General features: G+C 44.2%; 1 pseudogene; it reads left to right on the top strand.

Moving 5' to 3' along the window:
• Nucleotides 1–6,398: 6,398 nt before the first annotated feature.
• Nucleotides 6,399–24,608, top strand: LOC103298432 (G protein pathway suppressor 2-like; annotated as a pseudogene).
• Nucleotides 24,609–25,201: the final 593 nt, after the last annotated feature.

Genomic DNA, 25,201 nt, shown 5'->3' with positions numbered 1-25,201 from the left:
GGTTCAGTGTGGCTGTAAGCTATCTGTATGAAGGGGTGAGAAACAAGCCAGGAGAGGAGGCTATAAGCCATAAAATTATATTGTACTAGTAGCCCTGCACATGAATCTGTGCACCAGTAGCTCGCTGCCACCCTCCTGTAGCTCTCTGCCTCCCACTTGCCTACTACCCTGCCCCCTCCTGTAGCTCTCCACACACTGCCCCACCCTCCTGTAGCTCTTCCCATCCCCCTCCCCCTCCACCCTCTCATAGCTTGCTGCCTTACCCCCTCCTGTAGCTCTCCACCACCCACTTGTAGTTTGCTGCCCCACCCACCTATAGATCCATGATCCAGTTGTTATGTGGTTGGTCATTATGCCTCATGGCGCAACAGATAATTAGCATAGTCCTCTCTTATTATATAGGATAGTTTTCCAGAATAAAAGGAAGTTTCCATTTTAAAATGTTTCTCAAAGTGTTTCAGCTGTCATCTTTTCTTTGGCCAAAATTAATTGTTTCTTAAATATTAATTTTATAAATTGGGATTATATCTATATTACTTTTTAATCATTTGAATCATTTCCAAACTTCTACACAGAAAAAAAGGAGCACTGTGAAAACTTTACAGGTTTCCATGTTTTATTAAACTAGTTCAAGTTTAGTGCAAACACTGAAGAAAACTTGAGACCTCTGGAAATTTCTAAGACTTTTCCAAATGCTTCCAAACATAGATGTATTCGAAACAGTAGGCACTCATCATGGCTAATCTTTCTAATTTCCAGTGATTAGCATTATTTTTATTTTCACCCTCATTTTTATTATTTTTGCAATCCTAATGTTTAGAGAATAAGAGATAACCTAGGACTATGACCTTGATTTTTCTCAGGAGAAAAAGGAAAAAGTAGGATTTTTCTACACCATGTTATGCGACTTACATTTAAGAAAAATGGTTGTATGTTTATAATACCAATACATATTCCAGTATATACCAATAAAATATAACTATTATCCAGAATAACTTTATTAACGTATTAATTTACTAATTACTATTAAAATCATTAATTTAACAATTGTGAAAATCAGGGAAATTTCAAAATAGATTTATGTTTAAATGATCTCATAGGAAGTTATATTTCCCTGGGAATATATTGCCTACTCATCTGAAATACTTAAGTTTATTTGAGGCATAAGGGTACTAGATGGTTAACTTTTTTCTGCCAGACCATAAATAGTATAAGAAACACCATTACACTTACTGTTTTATTCCCTTCACTGGTTGTAGACCTCTGGGCTTGGAAACTTAACTAAAAAGTACATGATCGAAATCAGATTAAGACTTAAATTGCCTATTTTAGTGGGGGAGAAGGGACTGATCACATTCAATTCACTCTTAGGTTTGTATTGCAGAGGAATTATATCTACCTAAAGACCCTGTTAGGAAATTATCCACTACTGATTATTTCTAATTTTCAGGCATATTGAAAATAATAGTAACCAACTCTAAATATTATACTTATTAATGAGGTTCCACAAATTTTACTTTAAACTGTATGAAAGACATATGTATTGTAGACTATGAGATCAAAAATTATATCAATTGTGAATTTGCATCTCAGCAGATTTCTTAAATAACTGGGAAAGTATTTTATCCTGAGTTCTGTCAACTTAGTTAACCATGAAAAACAACCTTTTTGTGATATTTTCTATTGATTAAATTCAAATAGAGTAAACAAAGAAACATTTCTTTTCAGAAATTGTTAAAGAACAGTTGCAACTATACTACTTCTATTATTGATTCTAGGAGTAGCAAAACTCCAAAAATGCTGATGAAGGAGAAATTCTTTAAACCTTGCTTTATATGGCATATTTCCTTGTTTGTTCTCTATTTTACAAAATTGTTTGTAATATCAAAGCACTTTTTAAAATATATTTTATTGATTTTTTACAGAGAGGAAGGGAGAGGGATAAAAAGTTAGAAACATCGATGAGAGAGAAATATTGATCAGCTGACACCCGCACACCCTCTACTGGGGATGTGCTCACAACCAAGGTACATGCCCTTGACTGGAATCGAACCTGGGACCCTTCAGTCCGCAGGCTGATGCTCTATCCACTGAGCCAAACCAGTCAGGGCTCAAAGCACTTTTAATTATGAAGCAGAAGAATGAAATGCTGCTGAATAAATTTTTTTTCAGCTTTCTGTTAACAGTAGATGGATATTAGGGAACCCATAAAATTTTACCAAATTCACATCTACATTGATGACACTTACCTTAGATTACAAGCTCTAAAGAGGAAGATGTTGATAGATCCTCCCTTCCCCCACCTGGTGGGCAGAGTATGAGGTAACCTGCAGCCCAGAAATACCTGAGTGCCTAACCATGTACCTTATATGGACTATACATCGAACCACCAATCAGCACCTGCCAAATACCCTAAGCCTTTGTCCCTAAGTACCTGAGTGCCTAACTATGTACCTTATATGGATCATACATTAAGCCACCGATCAGCACATACCGAGTTCCCTAAGCCTCCATTCCTTCCCATTCCTCCCCTCAAAAGGAGTGCTCACTTCTGCACAAGTTGCTGCTCTCCCTTGAGAGACAGCCCAGCAGGTCTTTCTCCTAATAAAGCCTGTAATACCTGGTTTTCAGCTCCTGACTGATCTTTCATTCTGGTGCCGAAACCCGGGAGGGGCAAATGGGGACGCGGACGAATCCCCAAATCTTATCCCAAGCATTTCAGGGAAGCAACTTCCTGACTTTGCTTGGTGGTGCGGTTCTGGGTTAATTGGCCCATCCCAGTCCCCTCTCGGACCCTGCTGAACCAGGACCTGTGGGGATCTTTTCACCTCCCGCCCTCCGGTAAGCCTTCGGACCCAACTTACCCCCACACACTTTTTTTCTCGCTCCCTGTGACCTGGAGGGGCATTAGGGTCTCAGAGTTTCCCATCTACTCGGCTACTCATACTACGAAAGCCCAGGCACCTGGCCGGGAATACCCTTCTACTCCATAGGAAAAGTGTCTCGGGGTGACGATCTCAGAACCTTTTCTCAGCTCTGTCTCTCTACAGGTTGGGTGAGGGGAACAGAAGGATGCTCCTTGTTCCTTCCCCAACCTCTGATAGCCCTTCCCTCCAGTCATGGAGACCTCTCAATCCAAACCCCCTCGAAACACACCCTTAGGGTGTCTCCTTGCCAATCTCTCGACCCTTGGTCTTTCTGGCTACATCAAACAAAAGAAGCTCATTTTTTTCTGTCACTGCCTGGCCACCATACAAACTCGATAATGGCTCTCAATAGACTGAAAACAGCACTTTCGATTTCAATATCCTTTGAGACCTAGATAATTTCTGCCACCAAACAGGGAAGGCCTCAGAGATCCCCTACATACAGTCTTTCTTTTTTCCCCGCTCCCGCCCCTCGCTTTGCTCCTCAAGTTCCACCCATCTCATCCTCCTCGAAAAGTCCCCTTCGCCCCCTCAAACCAGTCCTCAGCCCCTTGCTCTGTCTTCTGACACTTTTGACCCAGCCGATTATTCCTCTCCAACTCTCCCACCAACCTCCACCCCACCCCCTTATAATCTTCTCCATCACCTGCAGTAGATTCCCAAAACCCAGACCCTCTTAACCAGCAGCCACCTTCTCCCCAGTCCCTGAGAGCCCAAATCCTGAGAACGTGAGCTTCAAACAGCCTTTCCCATCTAACACTCATTCTCAGGCCACCCAAAGACTGCCTTCCTCAACAGCCTCTTCTATTCCCGCGTCCATTCTACCCTTGAGGGAGGCAGCAGGAACTGAGGACATAATCTGAGTCCACATCCCATTCTCTCACACAGATTGAGAGGCATCTCAGGTTTTCCTCCACTGACCCGACCACCTTTACTAAGGAGCCTGACCCAGTCCTATGTCCTGACTTGGCATGACATCTATGTCCCCCTGTCCTCCTCTATAGAAATTGACCACCTGAGACCCCACCTCCCCAGTGGGAGCCCTTCTTCTAAACACCCATTTTATATCCCAATCAGCCCCCGACATATGCCACAAACTTCAAAAAATAGATACAGGTCCACAAACCCCTCAAAAAGATCTCGTTAACCTGACCTTTAAGGTCTTTAATAATAGAGACGAGGAGATCCAAATCCAAAAACAAAGGTGAGATCAGGCCAAGGCTTAGGCCCAGAAGGAAGCCTTCCAGCTCCTAGCCACCACTCTCAGGAACCCCAAACCAAGTGCCGGTCTTCCAACCGTGGGTAAGTCAGGGGCTAAGCCTCCGCCGGGCCCATGCTTCAAATGCAGCAAGGAAGGACACTGAGCCAAGTCCTGCTCAAACCCGAGACCCCCGCCTGGGCCCTGACCAAGGTGTGGAAGGGAAGGCCACTGGAAATCAGACTTTAGTCTGGCTCCTCTGGTTCAGCCCTCAGCCAGTCCAGCTCGGCCGCCCTTTGGATCCGGTTTGGAGCTCCCAGACCTCCTGGGACTGGCCACCAAAGACTGAAGCTGCCCAAGCCCTGACAGGGCCCCACAGACTTACATCACTAGGACAGAACCTCAGGTAATGATTGTAGTGGCAGGTAAGCCGATCTCCTTTTTAATTGACACTAGGGCCACTTATTCTGCCCTCTCCAAATTCACTGGGACCCTTGTCCACTCCTCAGTCTCTATTATGGGGGTTGATGGATTAGTCTCACAGCCATTAGCCACCTCACTGCATCTTACTAAATACACTGCATCTACACTGCATCTTACTAAATACCCCCATTCACTCTTTTCTCATTCTACCTTGGTGCCAGGCCAGGGCTACCATGCATCCCCTCATCAAGCCCAGTTGTCCCAAACCACAGTCACCTACCTCAGTTTCACTCTCTCACCCCACAAGGCCGAGCCATTCCTTGGACTGTAAACGCCTTATCTCCTCCATGACTGTCCCCTCCTCTGAACAAGAAATTTTCTCCTTTCTCAGGCTCACTGGGTACTCTTGCCTCTGGGTTCACAACTTTAGTCTTCTTGCAAAGCTCCCCTATGACATGACATGGTGAAAGGACCCCCTCACTGTGCCTTTAGATCCCAAGGCCAACATTCTCACCCCTTTAATGCTCTGAAAACTGCTCTGACCTCAGCACCTTCTCACCCCGCCCTCCCCCCCCCCCCCACTCCACCCTTCCCAAAGAACAACTTTCTTGACTGCACAGGCTTACGGTAGTTAACAGTCTGGCTATTATCAGAAACAGCTCATTATCTCCCAAACCTTAGCATGTTATCTCTAGGGAAAAATGCGGCAGTTTTGAATCCAAGCGGCTAGAGGCCTGGGAACAGGCTTCGGGGCTTGCTCTCTTCTCCCCCTGCCTTTTCTCCAGCCTCATATACCTATACATAATTTTCCAAAGTCTTTATTAACTTAAAGACTTTGGAGCATTGCTGGGTTAAATGATAAACTTCTAAATACTTTTAAATAGCATACAATACTGAAACATTGATTGCTAGACATGTTTTAATTTGCCTGCTCTTAACTTTTATTACAGAAGGACTCTTGTACTTTGTTGAATGTATATTTTCTGAGTGCAGTGTCTTACTTCTTATCCAACCATCTAGGTCCCTAGCTTCCACTGCTCCTTTCCTTCCCTTTCACTTTTCCCTTGGATTACAGCCCATTCTAACATTCCCTCACACTTTCACTGCAATACAATCTCAAACACTCATCTGTCACGCCTTATTGGTAGCGCCATGGTGACTACCATCTCAGCTTGGAGCATGGAACTGGGAAAGGGAATCTCATACCCTTTAGTCCACCTCTTCTCCTTACACCTTTCAGCTTGTCTCCATGATCAGGGCTTTTTCTTCCTCTGTGGGGAAAACACATACATCTGTCTCCCCATCAGCTGGACAGGAACCTGTACTCTCATCTATCTCTCACCACGACATCATCCCCCACTTTGGCTTTCCGATGTCTCTTCAATCTGATAATGGCCCTGCTTTCATCTTTCAGATAATGCAGTTGGTCCCTCAAACATTAAACATCAAATGGAACCTCCACATCCCCTATCACCCTCAGTCTTCGGGTAAAGTAAAAAAGGCCAATCATCTCTTAAAAACACATCTAACCAAGCTATCCTTAGAGCTCCATATGCCTTGGACTGAACTACTCCCCCTGGCACTAATGAGACTGAGGGCCATGCCACGACAACCACTACTTCTAAGCCCCTTTGAGATCACGTATAGGCGGACTTTGTCCTCCAAACCCTGGAGGACAATTCCCCTTCCCCGGGAGACTACTTCCCTGCTTTTGCCCATATGAGGGCACTCTTGCAACAACACGCTGATAATCTCCCCCGTCACTTTCCTACAACTTCTACTCATCTCTCAGTCCTCCCCGGGGACTTGGTCTATGTCAAGAAAAAAGGAAAGGCATCCTTAACACCCACATGGGAGGGGCCTTTCCCAGTCATACTATCTACCCCTACGACAGCAAAGGTACGAGGAATACACCACTGGTATCACCTCTCACAAACCTCTACACAAAACACTACCTTCCTACACTTCTACCCCCACAGGACCTACCTCTCTCAGGCTCACCAAATGTCTCCGCATCAACCCTGAAGAAAACTCAGCGGCACAATCCAGGACCTAATGACTCATCATTCCTCACAGGCTAAATTCTACTATTTCCTGCAGTGTATCTTGGTGGACTGGTCCTGGTGGTGACCGCAATCTGCTTCCCCAGAAGACTTACACTCATGGATAGTAGATCTTACCTGGAAAGGGACCATCCAAGTTTTTACTCTGGAAGAAGCTCAGGTTTTCTAATTCCTTTTACATGTCTCGTCTCCTCACCAGAATCCTCCTTTAGGCAGCTAACAATGAATGCACCAATGGAGGTTTTTGGTCTTTTCAGGTAAAATGGTCTTGGGATGATGAGGGAGTCATCAATTCTACTATCTGGAATGGGAAACCCTCCAGTGTCACTCTCTATTTTGATGCCTGGGTGGCCATGGCCCCGGGGTGGTCTAGCTGCGGTGGGTGGCATCTGAGCTATGCCACCAACCACAAATGTCTATGTATTAAATACAGCCAGAAGGGGGACTGTGACAATATAGGGGAGTTCTACTGTCCATATTGGCAGTGTTATCACTACCACTCTGGTGCTTTATGTAGTCCGCTAGTAAACCTCAGACCCCCCTCGGACTGTGGCCCCCTTACATGTAATCCTGTCAGCTTTACCATATCAAACCCAGAAGACCCACTCTGGAACCAGGTTCAGCCAGCAGGAATTATAATAAATGGAGGGGACAGGGATCCCGGGGGTATAATTGTCCTCATCAAAACCTATATTAATCCCCGACCTAACCCTCCCCAACTAAAGGACATTCTCTCTTGCTCTATGAACTCTGGACCTACTCCTTTACCCACCCTCATCAACACAACCTTCCATCTACTCTCTAACATCAATCCCTCCTTCTCTACATCCTGCTGGATTTGTCTGTCACTGGCTCGAACTCTCATCATAGCTACTCCAATCCCAACCTATTGGACCACTAACTTAACTCTTCCCTATACCAAACCTCAACGCACCCTATACAACATCTCTCTCTTTAATGCAGAAAATACTACCTGTTTAACAAATACCTCTCAAACAACTACCTCAGCTACCCCTACACCTTACTACTGTGCACAATCTATAAATTTACCCCCTCCCTTAGCCTTCCCTCAACCGGGTATTTTTCTCCTCTGTGGGACCACAGCCTACTCCTGTGTTCCCCAGGACCTGTCACACTCGCTCTGCCTTTATGTCTTCCTAACCCCCAATCTTTCTATCAGAACAGGAGGAGAACTCGAATCCTCTCTTGGTCTTCTCAGGCCTCGCCACAAAAGGACGGTCCTTGTTCCCCTCTTAGTGGGTATGGGAGTCCTCACTGCAGTTGGGACAGGAGTAGGAGGCATTTCCTCTTCTGTTCATTTCTACCACAAATTGTCTGCTGAATTTTCAGAAGATATCTCCATCATTAGCAATTTCCTTGAATCCCTTCAAAGGCAGGTAGACTCCTTAGCAGCAGTAGCCCTATAGAACTGGCGCGCTTTAGATCTCTTAACAGCAGAAAAAAGGGGTATCTGTGTCTTTCTTGGGGAAGAATGCTGCTACTTTGTTAATGAATCAGGAATTGTCAAAGATCACATTAAATCCCTCCAGGACAGGATTGACCAAAGATGACGTAACCAGCTAGAAGGGGGGTATGCCATCTTTGGCTCACTTACTCCATGGCTCCTCCCGCTAATAGGCCCACTGGTATTTATTCTTTTAATTTTGCTCTTTGGCCCCTGTATCATGTGCTGTTTCACTAGTTTTTTGCAGAACAGAATGCAGGTGTTTGCCAACCAGAAGGTGGGAGAGATCTATCTGGTCTTGAATTCAGAACCTAGAGACACTTATGTCACCAGAATCTTTGAGACCCTGGGTAGATGCCCCTGACGATGCCCCCTCTCAGCAGGAAGCAGCTACAGAAGATGGACCTTCGCCCCCTGACCTTGCCTGGACTCTCAATTTTTTTTACTATTACCAAAAGCCTAGAATGATAGATCCTCCCTTCCCGCAACTGGTGGGCAGAGTATGATGTAACCTGCAGCCTGGAAATAATTGAGTGCCTAACCATGCACCTTATATGGACTATACATCGAACCACCAATCAGCACCTGCCAAATACCCTAAGCCCTTGTTCCTAAGTACTTGAGTGCCTAACTATGTACCTTATATGGACCATACATTAAGCCACCAATCAGCACACGCCAAGTACCCTAAGCCCCCATTCCTTCCCATTCCTCCCCTCAGAAGGAGTGCTCACCTCTGCACGGGTTGCTGCTCTCCCCTTGTGAGACAGCCCAGCAGGTTTTTCTCCTAATAAAGCCTGTAATACCTGTTTTTTGGCTCCTAACTGATCTTTCAGATATGATCAGCTATGATGGACTTTAAAGTGTAAACGAGCAATCACATTTTATCCTATCTAATATAGACAAATATGCAAATTGACCATACCTCCGACACGCCCACAATCCACGCCCATCATCCAATCAGAGCGAGTATGCAGATTAACCCAAACCAAGATGGCTACAGCCACAGAGAGCAAGGTTTCCTAGGTAACAGAGGAAGCCAAACTTTCTGCCAGCCGTTGCAGGCCTAAGCCTCCACTCAAGCTACAAAGTTTCAATTATAGAAGGTAAACCAATTCAAACAAATGGCAGCAGAATGGAGCTTGAGATAGCAGGCCAGGGTTGCCGCCGGCAACAGGGGAAGCAAAGCTTTCCACACACCCTGGCCAGGCCCACCCGCTTAAGGCAACAAAGTTTCAATTATAACCCCAACAGAAATGGCTGCCGGCCTCGGAGGGAGCCCCAGGCTTGGCTCCACTCCAAGCTACAAAGTTTCAATTGTAGAAGAAAAATAAATTCCAGATACCAGGGCCTCCGCTTGGGTTGCCAGGGGGCGTGGCCGGCCTGCAAACCACCAAAGGCCCCTCGCTCAGGCCACCCCACGCCCCAAGGGAACCCCACCCTGATCAGGGACACCCTTCAGGGCAAACCAGCTGGCCCCCACCCCTGTACCAGGCCTCTATCCTATCTAATAAAAGAATAATATGCAGATTGATCATCACTGCAACATACAATATAGCTGCCCCCATGTGGTCAAAGATCCTGCCCCCATGTGGACACAGGATGGCCACCACAAGATGGCCAGCAGGAGAGGGCAGTTGGGAGGCACCTGGCCTGCAAGGGAGGGCAGTTGAGAGGGACCAAGCCTGCAAGGGAGGGCAGTTGGAGGTGATCAACCCTGCAGGAGAGGGCAGTTAGGGGTGACCAGGCCGGCAGAGGAGGGAAGTTGGGGGCAAACAGGCTGGCAGCAGAGTGGTTAGCGGTTTATCAGGCTGGCAGGCAGAAGTGGTTAGGGGCAATCAGGAAGGCAGGCAGGGAAGCAGTTGGGAGCCAGCAGTCCTGGATTGTGAGAGGCAGGCAGAAGTGGTTATGGGCAATTAGGAAGGCAGGCAGGCAAGCAGTTGGAAGCCAGCAGTCCTGGATTGTGAGAGGGATGTCCGACTGCCCGTTCAGGGATCGGGCCTAAACGAGCAGTCGGACATCGAATCGGGCCTAAACGGGCAGTCGGACATCCCTTGAGGGGTCCCAGATTGGAGAGGGTACAGGCTGGGCTGAGGGACAACCCCCCTCCATGCACAAATTTCGTGCACCGGGCCTCTAGTTTTCATATAATATCTTAGGATGTTAAAAATAAATTTTTATTTAATACAAAAATTTTATGACATACCATGGATGGCCTGTCACTTAAAATATGTTTTTTCACAGATCCTTTGAAAAAGTATGGTAACTTTTCAGCAATTAAACAAACTGTGGTTCAGAGAAAATAAGGCAGAATAGTGAGCAAATACATGGTAAAACATTATATGGATATCTAACACAGATTTTCTGAGTTCTGGTGTACTCAGAGCTACTTCTGTTCATTTGAATAGGTATTTAAAATTTAACTTTTCTTTCTTCCCAAAACTTTAAGTTCATCATAATTTGTGGATGCCATATATATGCACATATATAAGAAAATGTTACTCTCCTTAGCAAAAAAATAAATAAATAATAGATTAGTCAACGGGATAAAGTACTTGGAATGAGAATAGGTAGGTTTTACCTTTGAGTGTCTTGTGATTTGCTACATAACCTTGAGAAAGTTTCTTTTCTTTCTCTGTACCTTGGTTTTCTTAGTTGTCCTTGTAAAATTCAGGTCTCCAGAAGCATACAACAGAAGGCAGAATCTCAGAGGGAAGGTGGGAGAGGGTGGGTGGGTGGGAAGAGATCAACCAAAGAACTTGTATGCATATATACATAACCCATGGACACAGACAATGCAGTGGTGAAGGCCTGGGGCAGGGGATGGGGTGAGGGTGGGGCTAGTAGAGGAGGTCAATAGGGGAAAAATGGGATGGGACATATGTAAAACTTTCAACAATAAAGATTTTTAAAAAATATCAGGTCTCTGCTACAATGATGATGCAAAATAACTCCTAAATTTCAGTGGCTTAAAACATTCTTTTCTCTTGCTGACAAGTTTTCAGGTCAATCAGGTTGGCTTGGTTTCAGGCTGTGGGTTGGATCTAGGTCTCCTCCATAAGTCTTTCATTCTGTGAGGAGCAGTTACTTTTGTGGCTCATGCACAGAAGGACAAGAGGCCAAGCCAAAGCACAGCAACACAGTTAAAGTTTTCATTGGCATCACATCTACTCACTAGTCATTATCCAGTGTGAGTCATATGGAGAAGCTCAAAGTCAATGAGGCAGAAATGTAAATTCCACCTCTTTTATTAACAGGCACTACACAATTGCACAGTAAAAGCATGTGTGCAAAATTCTGTTAGAGGGAAGGAATGAAGAATTGGGAATAGCCCTAGCCAGTTTGGCTCAGTCCATAGAGCGTCGGCCTGCGGACCTAATGTTCCTGGGTTCAATTCTGATCCAGGGCACATACTTCGGTTGCAGGCTCCTCTCAGGCCCAGGCCCAAGTCGGTGGGCATGCAGGAGGCAACCAATCGATGTGTTTCTCTCACATTGATATTTCTCTCTCTTTCCCTCTCTCTTTCACTCTCCCTAAAAATCAATGGAAAAATATCCTCAGGTGAGGATTAAAGAAAAAAAGAATTGGGAACAATAATTAAATCTACTCCTTTCCTCTTCAGTCATTGGATATGTAGCTGTGCTTTCTTATACGAAAAGTTGTTTTAGCCAACTTTATTTTAAGATGCCGAATATTACACGTAGCTTTAGAAATGATGTGGATATGTAAAGATCCTATAGTAGAACTATGGGTGTGTCATTTAGGCTACTAAAAAAGTACACCTTAGAAAAATATGTTTACTTGAACAAATGTTTTGTTTGAGTGATGAAACTATGGAAATGCCTTTTTTGTCTTTTCTATAATACTCACATTTTCTGTATATATATTAATATCCTATATAATAAAACCCTAATATGCAAATCGACTGAATGGTGGTTGCTATGACAGACAATGACCACCAGGGGGAAGACGCTCAATGCAGGAGCTGCCCCCTGGTGGTCAGTGTGCTCCCACAGGGTGTGTGCCACTCAGCCAGAAGCTGGACTCACAGCTGGTGAGTGCAGCGGCAGTTGTGGAAGCCTCTCCCACCTCTGCCGCAGTGCTAAGGACCCCTCGGTGAGCAGGCGGGTGGTACGGAACGAGGCATCCTGGACTGCAAAAGGGATGTCCAACTGTGGGGAGCAGGCCTAAACCATCAGGCGGACATTCCCCGAGGGGTCCCAGACTGGGAGAGGGTGCAGGCTGGGCTGAGGGACACTTCCAGTGCACGAAATTTCGTGCACTGGGCCTCTAGTTGTATTTTTAAAAATAAAAAAGACTTTATCAAAATACATGTAAATAAAAGAGAGTTTCCAATTTAAAAAAAAAAATGAAAATAGCCCAGATGGCAGAGCTCAGGAGGTCACAGGTTGATTCCCAGTCAGGGCACATGCCTGGGTTGTGGGCTCAATCACAAGTTGGGGGTGTGCAGCAGGCAGCCAATTAATGATTCTCTCATTGTTGATGCTTTTCTCTCTCTCTCTCCTTCTCCCTTCCTCTCTGAAATCAATAAAAATATTTTTTTTAAAAAAGCAACATATGTTTGCTTTTAGAGGATTCAATTTTAAAGGCATAATATGTGTCTCTGATAGCATTAATTATTCATTTCTTCAACAATGTCATTTTACTTACATTATTTCAAGAAGTAGAAATCTTACAGAAACCAAGGGATTATATGAATATATATGATTTTTTATTTAGTTCTCTCTATCTCTTTTGCTAAATAGGGCATGCAGTTTTCTGGACAGTACATAAAGCAAAACTCTCCCTATTGGTACCAAGTTGGCATGCAATTTGGTTTTAGTCCTGTGTGGAGATTGTGCATTCCCATACATTTCCACTCTGATCCTCTAATGGTCATCTGTTATGTTGTGATTACATGGATGAACTGCAAAAGGATCATTTGACTAAATTGTCAAGTTAAGGGCACAGCATATGTACAAAGGAAAAATGTTACAACTCAAAATAAAATAGGCTGTGATTTACAATGAAGTTTGACACTTTAAAAATAATGTAAATAGTCCGCTTTAAAAAGCCTACCCATGAAAATATTCGAGGGAATACTTTTCTGCATTGTTGAAAATCTCAACAGATTGGCTAGATTCAAGATGCATTTGTGACCCTAACCAGTTTGCTCAGTGGATAGAGCATTGGCTTGCGGACCAAAGGGTCCCGGGTTCAATTCTGGTCAAGGGCACATACCTTGGTTGCAGGATCCTCTCTGGCCCAGGCCCCATGGATATTTCTCTGTCTTTCCTTCTCTCATCCACACTTTCTAAAAATCAATGGAAAAAATCCTCTGGTGAGGATTAAAAAAAAAGATGCGTTTGTGGACAGAAATACCTTTCACTCTTATAGTTAGTAATATTGAAGCTACAAAGTGCTGAGAAGTCACATAATAGCTTCTATAGAACCTGATGGAGTTGAGGTTCATGTAACATTTTTTTCTACTCTATTAAGAGACAAAAAAATTGTTTAGTCCAAGCTTTTCCAAGGAATATTATATTTCCTGGCTCCAAACACCTTCAGTGCCTCCTTCCATCTCTATATATAAAAGGCTAATATGCTAAGTGTCCCTCCGCCCATCCAACCGGTCGCTATGATGTACACTCACTACCAGGGGGCATATGCTCAATGCAGGAGCTGCTGAGCTGCAGTGACTTGGCAGTGGCGGTTCGCGGGTGACGCACCCTGAAACCAGAGAGGAGGGAGCCCGATTCCTCATGGGGCCCTGTGATTCCACCTTTGGCCATGGGCTTTGTTGTTGCTGGGGCACAGTTGGCCCCGAATCTGGTTTACTGCACACTTGTGTTTGCGTTCCACACCCTGTACGACAACAACTTTGCAGAGTGCCTTCTCGCACTCTGGAACTCCTTGGGGAATGTTGGAGAGCCTGTTTTGGTCTGATCCCCACAGGCCAGGCCGTGGGACCCCACCTGCAAGAGGGATCCCACTCACTCTGCAGATGGTGGGGAGGGACTGTGGGAAGTGACTCCAGGGCATGTCTAGCCCATCTCGCCTAGTCCTGCCCCACAAGCTACCTTCTAATTAATTTCCTTTCAATGTGCATGAATCTGTGCATCGGGTCACTAGTGTAATAATAATCAAAGATGAAATTTGACAAAGACCCAGTGATTCTCCAATAATAGATACAAGAGGTTGAGCCTAAATCCAACCTCTTTTGGTATATAAGACTTGTTACCCTATTCTCTTCTGCTAGCATTGTAGAAGCATGAGATAACTTTTTCATTCATACTTTATCTGGAATGTAAACAAAGATTGGATACTTCCTAACCATGCCTTGCTTTTGATATCTCTATGTTCAGCTCCATGCATAGGACCTCATGGACACAACCTAACATCTGAGTTCCTCTCAGAATCTTAAGGGCAGTTCATTTTACTATGACTTTTATCCTTTTCTCATTGTTCACTATAATTTAGTGAGGTTTTATAAAACCTTTTATTTTTCAAAATATATTTTTATTGATATCAGAGAGGAAGTGAGAGAGAGCTAGAAACATCAATGATGAGAGAGAATCATTTTTTTAATGTATTTTATTGACTTTTTACGGAGAGGAAAGGAGAGGGACAGAGAGCTAGAAACATCGATGAGAGAGAAACATCGACCAGCTGCCTCTTGCACACCCCCTACTGGGGATGTGCCCGCAACCAATGTACATGCCCTTGACCGGAATTGAACCCGGGACCCTTCAGTCCGCAGACCGACGCTCTATCCACTGAGCCAAACCAGTTTCGGCGAGAGAGAATCATTGATCGGCTGCCTCCTGCACGCCTCCCACTGGGGATCGAACACACAACCAAGGCATGTGCCCTGACCCAGAATCGTACCTGGGACACTGCAGTCCACAGGTCGACACTCTATCCACTGAGCTGAACCAGCTAGGGCTAGTGAGGGTTTTTTAGATGATCTAAGTGCTTTCCATGCATCATACCACATGTACTATCTATTAGTTAATTGACCTCTGCCTAATTATCTTCATCTGAAAATTGAAAATTATAATGGTAACCATTTCCTGGGGTTGAATTGAATAAAATGATGGATGTAAAGTGCTTGGGAAAAAGTACCCATCATATAGTAAACAATCCTATATAATGGAAGGTTAATATGCAAATAGACCGAACAGTGGAACAACTGAACAACCAGTCGCTATGACGTGTGCTGACCACCAGGGGGCGTGTGCGGAACATGGCGGGCATTGGCTGCAGCAGGATGGTGGAGCAGGTGAGCGGGAACGCCAGACCAAGGCGGGGTGCTGGTCGCTGTCAGTGGGGTGAGCCTCTGGTGGTTACTGAAAATTCTTTGCTCCCATGTGCCACGGTCCTGTCTGGCATTTGCACCTGCTGCCAGTGCCAGAGCCACCACTCGCACCCACAGCCAGCACCGGAGCTGCCGTTTGCACCTGCTACCAGTGCCCGGCATTGGTCCCGATCACTCGTTGCCAGCGGGTGTGAGTGGCGGCTGCCGGCCCTTATTTTCCCTGAGGGCTTCTCCACTTCCCCCTGCTCCTGAGAGGTAATCAGAGCAGCAGCCTCTGCTCACACCTGCTGACAGCGATAGCCCCACTCACACCATTGCTGGTGCTGGCCCCAATGGCTCCAAGCTGTCAGCGGGTGCGAGCAGGGCCGGCACCGTCAGTGTGTGGGAGCGGTGGTGGTTCTAGCAGGGTTGCCAGCAGACAAGGGACTGGGGGCCATGGCAGGAGGGGCCAGGCGGGGTTGTGGAGGATTGGCCAAGACCTGCCCCTGTGCCTACCACAGCCTTGCAGCCCACAGTTCCTTTCAAGGTGCACGAATTCGTGCACTGGGCCCCTAGTAAAAATATAAAGTATTTCCATTGATACATTTAAAAACTAGATAAGAAGCATCTACTGCATGGCCAAGCCCTGTTCTGGGGACTGGGAATTCAATTTTGAAAAAGATAGACATGATTCCTATTCTCATAGAGTTGACATTTCAGTGAGATGACAAACAGATAAAACAAACATGATGAATACTAGTAACATAATTATTTTGTAAATGAGGAGATTTAATCTGAGATAAGGTATATAATTTGCTGACAATCAGAAAGGTAAAAGGTAGTAGAACCTGGATTCGAACCTAGGATTCTGACATCCCAAAGCCCAAGCTTTAAGCCTGCCATTATCCCCATGCTGTTATGCTCATTATAATCTCTGAAATACTTTTCCACTGCTGTCTTCCTCTTTTTCCCTTTATACTTCATCCTCTGAAATCACTATACCATATTGTTACCTTTACTGGAACTTGATTTTCCTTGGGAGTTTATCAGTTATGACAGTGTTTCTCAAACTTCACTGCATATTGGAATTACTTAGGGATGTTTAAGACAATACTAATGCCTGGAATACCCCCCAGAGATCCTGATTGAATTATTCTGGGTTTAAGTCAAGTGATTCCAACATGCAGCCTTTTAGAATGATGGCTGCTAATACTCTGTATGTATCCAAAGTGTGATCATCAGGTTTCCTCCTTTAATTTCTCTCTTGGGACAACTTCCTGAGTTCTTTGGGAATTCATATTATTAGGGTCACTCCTGCATTTTCTTTGGTCAAATTGGATTTCTCACACTGCCAAATCATCCCTTTAGCACTTTTCAAAACTCTAGATCTCTAATGTACATCCAGTACCTTGATTATGGTGTCTGACTCCCTCTAAATGACCCTGTATTGGATAGTCTGTTGCTCCCTTTATTTTATTCCAATCTCTTCACTACATTAAAGTCGACCTTGCGTTTTCCCCAGTGAGGACTCCATTATTCTGGCCCCATTACAGCCAAATTTCTGAGAAGTGTCTCTCCATTGTGTCTTCACTTATTCATCTTCCAGTCAGCTCTAATAGCTGCATTTTTATTCAATTTCCATCTTTCTGTGTTACCAGAATATAGAAAGTACAACTCAGGTGATGTAAACATAATACAATTTTATTTAGGTCTCACCTTGCCCATTTTATTCAGTGGGATAATATAATGCTACACCTGACCAGGACTCACGTTGGCTCTTTCTTATATCTAGTCCCCAGGACAGTCTTGAAATGTTTAAAATAAATATATTTTTATTGATTTAAGAGGAAGGGAAAGGGAGAGAGAGATAGAAACATCAATAGTGAGAGAGAACCACTGATCGGCTGCCTCCTGCATGCCCCACACTGGGGATGGAGCCCACAACCCGGGCATGTGCCCTGACAGGGAAGTAAACCATGACCTCCTGGTTCATAGATCAATGCTCAACCACTGAGCAATGCCTGCTTAGCCAGTCTTGAAAATTTCATACTCCCAAAGACTGTAGGCTGAACCCAATGCAGCCACCAAAATCCCATGGTTACAAACACTTTAAGCTTTCTCAAGCAGGAGTCAATCACAGCCTCTCTATATCTCAGGACTACAGACATAGACTGAGTTTCCATATGAAAGTTCCCAACTAGACATGACAAAGGAGGAGGAGGTGGTGAATCACAAATCACCAAAGAAATCTCTTCCTTCTCTCTTATTTGACTTACTTTTATAATGGAGTGGAATGGAATGGAATGGAGTATATTACACACTTATAATGGAATTCATTCTCACATTATTTTCTTCATTGCTTCACCTGACCCACTAAGATCAATCTTAACACAACCAGACATCATGTGCCCTATGATGTGATGTAATAAATTACCCTTACTTAAAAAAAAATTGAACCTAGATCAAATCAGCCTCCAGATTTAATTTAGAATTTATAGGAAATATATGGTTTTAAGGAACAAGTTAAATGATACTACTAGAAATCTTGGAACTAAAAAAAAAGTAAGAATCTTTATAGGACAAATGACCTAGTTTCTCCAGAAAATCAATTTCAAGAGGAAAAGGAAGTGGGGATGTGTGGCTCTTATAAAATAAAAAAGACTTAAAGGAAAAAAGAGCCAAACATGATAAGCAGATCTTGTTTGAAACCTAATTAAAAAGAAAGCAAAAACAAACAGCAAGTTGTAAAAATGATCTTTGAGAAAATTAGAGCATTTGAATATTGTCTGATCATTAGATGTCATTAAGAAATTATTGTAAAGTCTGTTAGGTATGAAAATAGCATAATCATTGTGTTAAAAATCAAGAGACCTTTATCATTTAGATATCCTATCTAATAAAAGAGTAATATGCAAATTAACCACCACTCCGCTACACCCACTAGCCATGCCCACCAGCCAATCAGGAGCAAATATGCAAATTAAACCAACCAAAATGGCTGCAGCCACGGAGCAAGCAGGATGTTTGGGTTTCCCTGGCAATGGAGATAGCCAAGCTTTCTGCACACCCTGGCAGGCTCAGGCCTCCACTCAAGGCTACAAAGTTTCCATTATAGGAGATAAATAAATCCCAACAAAAATGGTGGCAGCCGCAGAGCTGGAGAGAGCAGAAGGCTTGGGCTTCCCTCGTCGATGGAGGAAGCCAAGCTCCCACAGCCCTGGCCTGCCTTGGCCTCCACTCAAGGCTACAAAGTTTCAATTATAGAAGATAAATAAATCCCAGATACCAGGGCCTCTGCTTGGGTTGCCGGGGGCCGTGGCCAGCCTGAAAACCACCACAGGCCCCTTGCCCAGGCCACCCCATGCCCCAAGGGAACCCCCACCCTGATCTAGGACACCCTTCAGGGCAAACCAGCCAGCCCCCACCTGTGCACCAGGCCTCTATCTTATCTAATAAAAGAGTAATATGCAAATTGACCATCACTCCAACACACAAGATGGCTGCCCTCATGTGGACACAAGATTGCCACCACAAGATGGCCAGCAGGGAAGGGCAGTTGGGAGGGACCAGGCCTGCAAGGGAGGGCAGTTGGGGGCAATCAAGCCTGCAGGGGAGGACAGTTAGGGGTGACCAGGCCTTCAGGGAAGGGCAGTTGGGGGGGACCCAGGCCTGCAGGGGAGAGCAGTTGGGGGGACCAGGCCTGCAGGGGAGGGCAGTTAGACATCAAACAGGCTGGTAGGGGAGCAGTTAGGCATCAATCAGGCTGTCAGGGAGTGGTTAGGCGGTGATCAGGCTGGCAGGCAGAAGTGGTTAGGGGCAATCAGGAAGGCAGGCAGGTGAGCAGTTGGGAGCCAGCAGTCCTGGATTGGGAGAGGGATATCCAACAGTAGGATCGGGCCTAAATGGGCAGTTGGACATCCCTTGAGGGGCCCCAGATTGGAGAGGGTGCAGGCTGGGCTGAGGGACACCCCCTCACGTGCATGAATTTTGTGCACCGGGCCTCTAGTATATAATAATGTATACACATGTAAAATGACATAATGTCTGGTATTTATTTTTAAAATGTCTACTTCCTAAAATTTTAAAGATTAAAAAGTGGACAAATTTGGCTCAGTGGATACAGCATCGGCCCACGGACTGAAGAGTCTCAGGTTTGATTCAGGTCAAGGGTCAAGGGCACTTGTCTCAGTTGTGGGCTCAATCCCTGCCCTCAGTGGGGGAGCATGTAGAAGGCAGCCAATCGATGTGTCTCTCTCACATCAATGTTTTTCTCTCTGTGTCTCTCCCCCTCCCTTCCACTGTCTCTGAAAAATCAATGGAAAAATATCCTTGGGTGAAGATTAACTAACTACATAATTAACTAACAAACTAACTAAATAAGTAAATAAATAAATAAATAAAAATTTTAAAAGTGGACAATTACTGATCTTAGGACTTAGTTTAATATTTTAGTTTCTCAAACTTTGTGTTTGCTTGGAAATTTCTATAATAAATTTGTAATATCATTTGCCTTCTTACTTTTAGTTTCATTGCTGTTGTTGCTGTTGAGTTTTGTTTATTCTTTCATAGCTCAGGGATCTGTATATTTAAAACTTATGCCAGGTGAGTCTCCCTATTGACCAGATATAGTTACTCATGCAGGAGATGACTCCCAACTGGGGGTTCAGCATCATTTCTCCACTAGCTCAGGTCTCACATATTTATTTGAAATTAGACTTATTTAAGTCTTTAGCATTCAAGTAAGATAATCTGGTTGTGTGACTATGCAAATGACCCTACTTCAATGGTGAGGAATTAGGAAAAATTGGTTATTGTTGGGGTTAGCCCACTGCTGTTTTCAACTATTAATTGATACAGACAGTGCAGTACACAAATCATAACTGTTTGCATACATTTTTCAGTAGTGTTGATAAATGAAACCAGCTTGGTCTTTCTCTTTGGAATAGGTGCCCAACGAGGAATTAGTCATATTTGTTATCACAGCCCTGAAAATATTGCTAAACCCTAATCAGAAGGTAGCATCTCACTTGCCTTTTGACTGTATATCTGTCTTAGCTTTACCTCAAAAAATTGCCAGATATTATGGAGGGTAGACTGAGCCCATATACCTAGGTCAGTGATGGCGAACCTATGACACGCGTGTCAGCAGTGACACGTGTAGCCATTTCTGATGACACGCGGCTGCTGAGGCAGCCGCATGCCGAGGATGAAACATTTGCTGCTCCTGAGGATGAAACATTTGCAAAATAATGTTTTTTCTTCAAAGTGACACACTACCCGAGTTATGCTCATTTTTTTGGCGAAGTTTGACACACCAAGCTCAAAAGGTTGCCCATCACTGACCTAGGTGATAATAGGATGCCCTCTTGGGAAGACAGGTGGCATTGATAGTCCAATACTCTAATTATAATAGTGATTCTTCTAAAGCAGTGTTTAGCAAATTTGCCTCACCATAAGATTTACCTAGGATATTTGTTATAAATGCAAGTTCTGGACTCCTCTCTCAAAGACCCCTAAAGATTTTGATTTAGTAGATTCTGGGTGGACCCCTTAATGTGTTTTTAACAAGCTCCTCAGATGATTCTTTAGAAAAGCCAAGTTTGAAAAGCACTTCTCTAAATTAATTTATTTCACTTTACCTATGGAACCTGCAAGCAAATGTTTACTGCCACCAGTGAGCTCTGCTCCAGGAAGGTGGTTTGTGCACAAAGTCTACAAAATATCCAGCTGCAAAGAAATTTCCAGAATGCTTATTTCCCTGCCCCAACTTAGGTTGTTAATTGTTAACTCTTCATATTACAATCATCTAGGAAGCTTAAAAAATACTAATGCATAAGACCCAGAGGAAATTATTTACTTGATATGTAATATGGCCTAAGTATTTTTATTTTTAAAGAATTTCTATGTGGTTCTAAAATAAAACCAGATTTGATGCCTGGCCCATGTGTTTCAGTGGTTGAGCATCGAACTATGAACCAGGAGGTCATGGTTTGATTCCCAGTCAGGACACATGCCTGGGTTGTGGGCTCGATCCACAATAGGGGACGTGCAGGAGGCAGCCGATCAATGATTCCCTCTCATCTTTTGATGTTTCTATCTATCTCTCCCTCTCCCTTCCTCTCTGAAATCAATAAAAACATATTTTAAAAATAAAATAAAACCAGATTTGAGAAATACTGAGGTTGAGTTATATAATAGGTAGTTACAATTTTAGTGAATATTGTGCTTGAAGAGGATAGGATTAGCAGGATCTACCTGTCCCACAAGACCTAAAGGAAAATAGCTCATATTCCAGTCCCATTTCCCCCCCAATATTATGTACATTTTCATTTGTGTTGTGTGGGGTGGAGTGTTTTGGAATTCATTTCTTCTTATTACCTTTAACTATAATTTTCCCTTTACTGACATTTTGATCTCTATGCTCAGTTTTAAAGTTTTATTTTTTTCTTTCTGTGTGTCTAGGCATACAACTTAATTAAAACAGCTTATACTAAGAAGAGGTGAAAAGAATGGTTTGATGCCTAATAACATACAAAAATCTTTATTTGAATGGAATTAAAACACTCCACTACTCTGCTGCATTACTTAGATATCTCAACTCTTCTCTGATCTCAGGTGTGGAAAACAAAATGTAGTAAATCAAATCTGTAGTTGCCCTGTTCCTCCAAATATAATAAAAATAAGAGGCCCAGTGTATGCATTCGTGCACCAGTGGGATCCCTTGGCCTGGCCTGCGGGAATGGGCCGAAACCGGCTCTCTGACATCCCCCAAGGGGTCCTGGATTCCGATCGGGTGTAGGCCAGGCCAAGGAACCCCACCGGTGCAAGATCAGGGCTGGGGAGGGGCCACGAGACAGCTCCAGGGCGTGTCCGACCCATCTCACCCAGTACCAATCTGCCATCTGCCCCCTGGTGGTCAGTGCACATCATAGCGACTGGTGGAATGGTTGAACAGTCGGACACTTAGCATATTAGGTTTTTATTATATAGGATAATCTTAAAATCATGGAAATGATATGTAGAAAGCCCAATTTCCATTTCTGTAAAGCTTCTGAGGTACAGTGTTCTTGTGTTCACTTCTGACCCTAAACTCCTTTTCTCCCCTGAACTGGTTCAGCTGATGATGACCTAAAGAGTCATTCATGCTTTTCCTGTTCTACATCATGTTAGCTTAGCTATAGAAGTCAGTTTTTATCCTTCATTCACATCAAAGAGTGCTGTGTAGCAAAGTTTAATGAAATATGAGGCAGATGGGGGGATTTACAGGCTGCAATAAAAAAATTAAAGCAAATAATGGACTATCTGTGTTGTATTTTGTTTTGTTTTTTCAAAAAGTCTTTCCATAATTTCTCCAACCCAGGCTTCAATCTCCCCCATTTTGTTTTCTATGGAATACTGCACATAGTGTCCCTACTTGTGATGAGTAAATGGAAACCAAATACATTTGAAATAATCTGCATTATTTATCTGACATCTATCAAAATTGAAAAATTTTGCTATGCAGAAGATTCAGTTTTAACTCTTAAAACTGAGCACTTTCTAAAATGTATAGGCTCCAAAGACTAGGGTGCTTCTTGCCTACTGAATACTTGGGTTTCTATACATATAAGTTTGAAAATATTGAACAAAGTCGAAATTTGTGTGTATGAACAAGATGAGAAAAAAATTCTTCAATGTTAAAAAAAATTAAATGTATAAAAATTCCATAGACAAAATTAAGTACAAATCACAAGATGGGAGACTTCACAGAATGAAAACTCAAACAGCCAATAAATGCATGGAAAGATATTCAAATTCTCTAGTTATTAGAGAAATGCCAATTAAACCTCAATAAAATGCAGATTAAAAGCATAATGAACTGCTATTTCAATACCCATTATGCTTAGAAAAAAGCTTTTAATACTAAGTTTTCTGCCTTAGTAGGTTTGGCTCAGTGGATAACCGTCAGCCTGTGGCCTGGAGGCTCCCTAGTTTGATTCCAGTCAAGGACACGTACCTTGATCGCTGGCTCAATCCCCAGTCCTGGTCAGGATCCTGTGGGAGGCAACCAATCCATGTATCTTTCTCAAATTGATGTCTCTCTCTCTCTCTCTCTCTCTCTCTCTCTCTCTCTCTCTCCCCTCCCTCCCTTCCACTCTCTCTAAAAATCAATGGATATTGGGAAGGAAGGTCTGGAGGCCGGGCTGGCTTGGAAGGAGGCAGGAATGCCCAGGCTACAGACTCCTCGGAGAGAGAGTGCTGGGGCCCAGCGGGTGGTTGGGCCTGGGGCAAGGGCTGGACATGTAACCCTGCAGGCAGCACCTTGCCTGGGCTCCTGGAGCGCCCCAAGCATTGCACATCATGATGGAGTTGGAGCACAAGCAGCAAGAGAAAGGAGAGATGGACAAGATGAGGAAAGAGAAACTGAAGGAAGCACAGGAGAGAAGGAAGAAAAAGTAGATGGAAGAGAGACTGTCACTAGTGGAGACCAAGGAACAAATCCTGAAGTTGCAAGAGAAGCTTTGGGCCCTATAGGAAGAGAAGCACCTGTTTTGCTTGCATCTCAAGAAAGTTGTAGATGAGGAAGAAAAATGGAGGTGAAAAGAGCAGAGTGACCTGACCTCAGCTGCAGATACACAGGAACTCATTGCCTCAGCGTGCAGGGGAGCCCAGGAGCACTCAATTGCCCTGCAGGCACCCTCATGGTGTTGGTGGAGCCAAACAGATGTCCCCACCTCAAGTGCTTACCACCTGGCATTCTGTGGGTCCAGCGGCTTTCTCAGGGAACCCAGAGCACAGGCAATTCCAAAGCAGTCCAGGCAGTGCCTATGGAGCTGCTCAGCTCCCACCTCACCATGGACCCACCCAACTCTCCTATAGTCCCAGTCAGCAGCTCAGAGCCCCTTCAGCGTTTCCTGCAGTGCAGCCCTTGTCTCAGCCACAGCCACAGCCCTAAGCCATGCACAGCCACTTTCATCCCACCCAGCCTGGTGGTGGGTGCCCTGGACTTGCAAAAGCAAATGGAACATGCTAACCAGCAGACTGGCTTCTCTGACTCATCCTCCGTGCATCCCATGTACCCCCAAGCTCCAAATCTAGCCTCTGCACTCCTTGCTCTCCCCCTCCCCCCCGCTCCCCCCACTTCCCAATGCAGATGCAACCAGCAGCAAAGTCAGGCTTTGCAGCTACCAGCCAACCTGGCCCCTGGCTCCCTTTCATTCAGCACAGCCAGAACGTGTGATTCCACCACAAGTGACCATCAAATTTGATTTTCAACCTCACAACCCCCCTTGGGTGAATGTCCCCATTGTGTCCTAGTAAAATCTGCCATTGCGGGTGGTGGTGGTGGATATGAAGAGCACAGCTGAGTTGATATGAACTTCTCTTTAACCCAGGGAAGGGAAGGCTCCAAGTTGCTCCAAGCAAGTACACTTTGTTAAGTCTGAGAATCATTATCCCAGTTAATGAATGTGCATTGTGTTATAGCCAGCAGTCGACACTGTAGGAAATGAGACCTTAGCAGGACAGAGGACAAGCAAATATGAAAAACCACATAGGGACATTCAAAGAAGAGCAAGGTATTCTAGCACCATGCTAGGTACACACAGTGAAGCCAATTTTGGATCTAAGGGATTAATCATCGAAGATTTCTTATAGAGAATTCTGGAAGGATTTGAATAAAGAAGACTCAGGGTGAGAAATGGTGGGCAAAACACCAGGTACACTAAATGGTCTGTGTCTCAACACCGGGAAAAGGAAGGGAAGAAAACTGATATTTGTGAGCAACTGTGGTAAGTCAGGTATTGTAACGTTTACTTTGTTTATATTACCTTATATATTCCTCATGAC

The sequence above is a fragment of the Eptesicus fuscus genome, chromosome 1 (genome assembly GCF_027574615.1).
Source record: "Eptesicus fuscus isolate TK198812 chromosome 1, DD_ASM_mEF_20220401, whole genome shotgun sequence".
Classification (NCBI taxonomy): Eukaryota; Metazoa; Chordata; class Mammalia; order Chiroptera; family Vespertilionidae; genus Eptesicus; species Eptesicus fuscus.
Note: the sequence above shows the minus strand (reverse complement) of the source record. Positions and strands in the feature narration are given on the sequence as shown.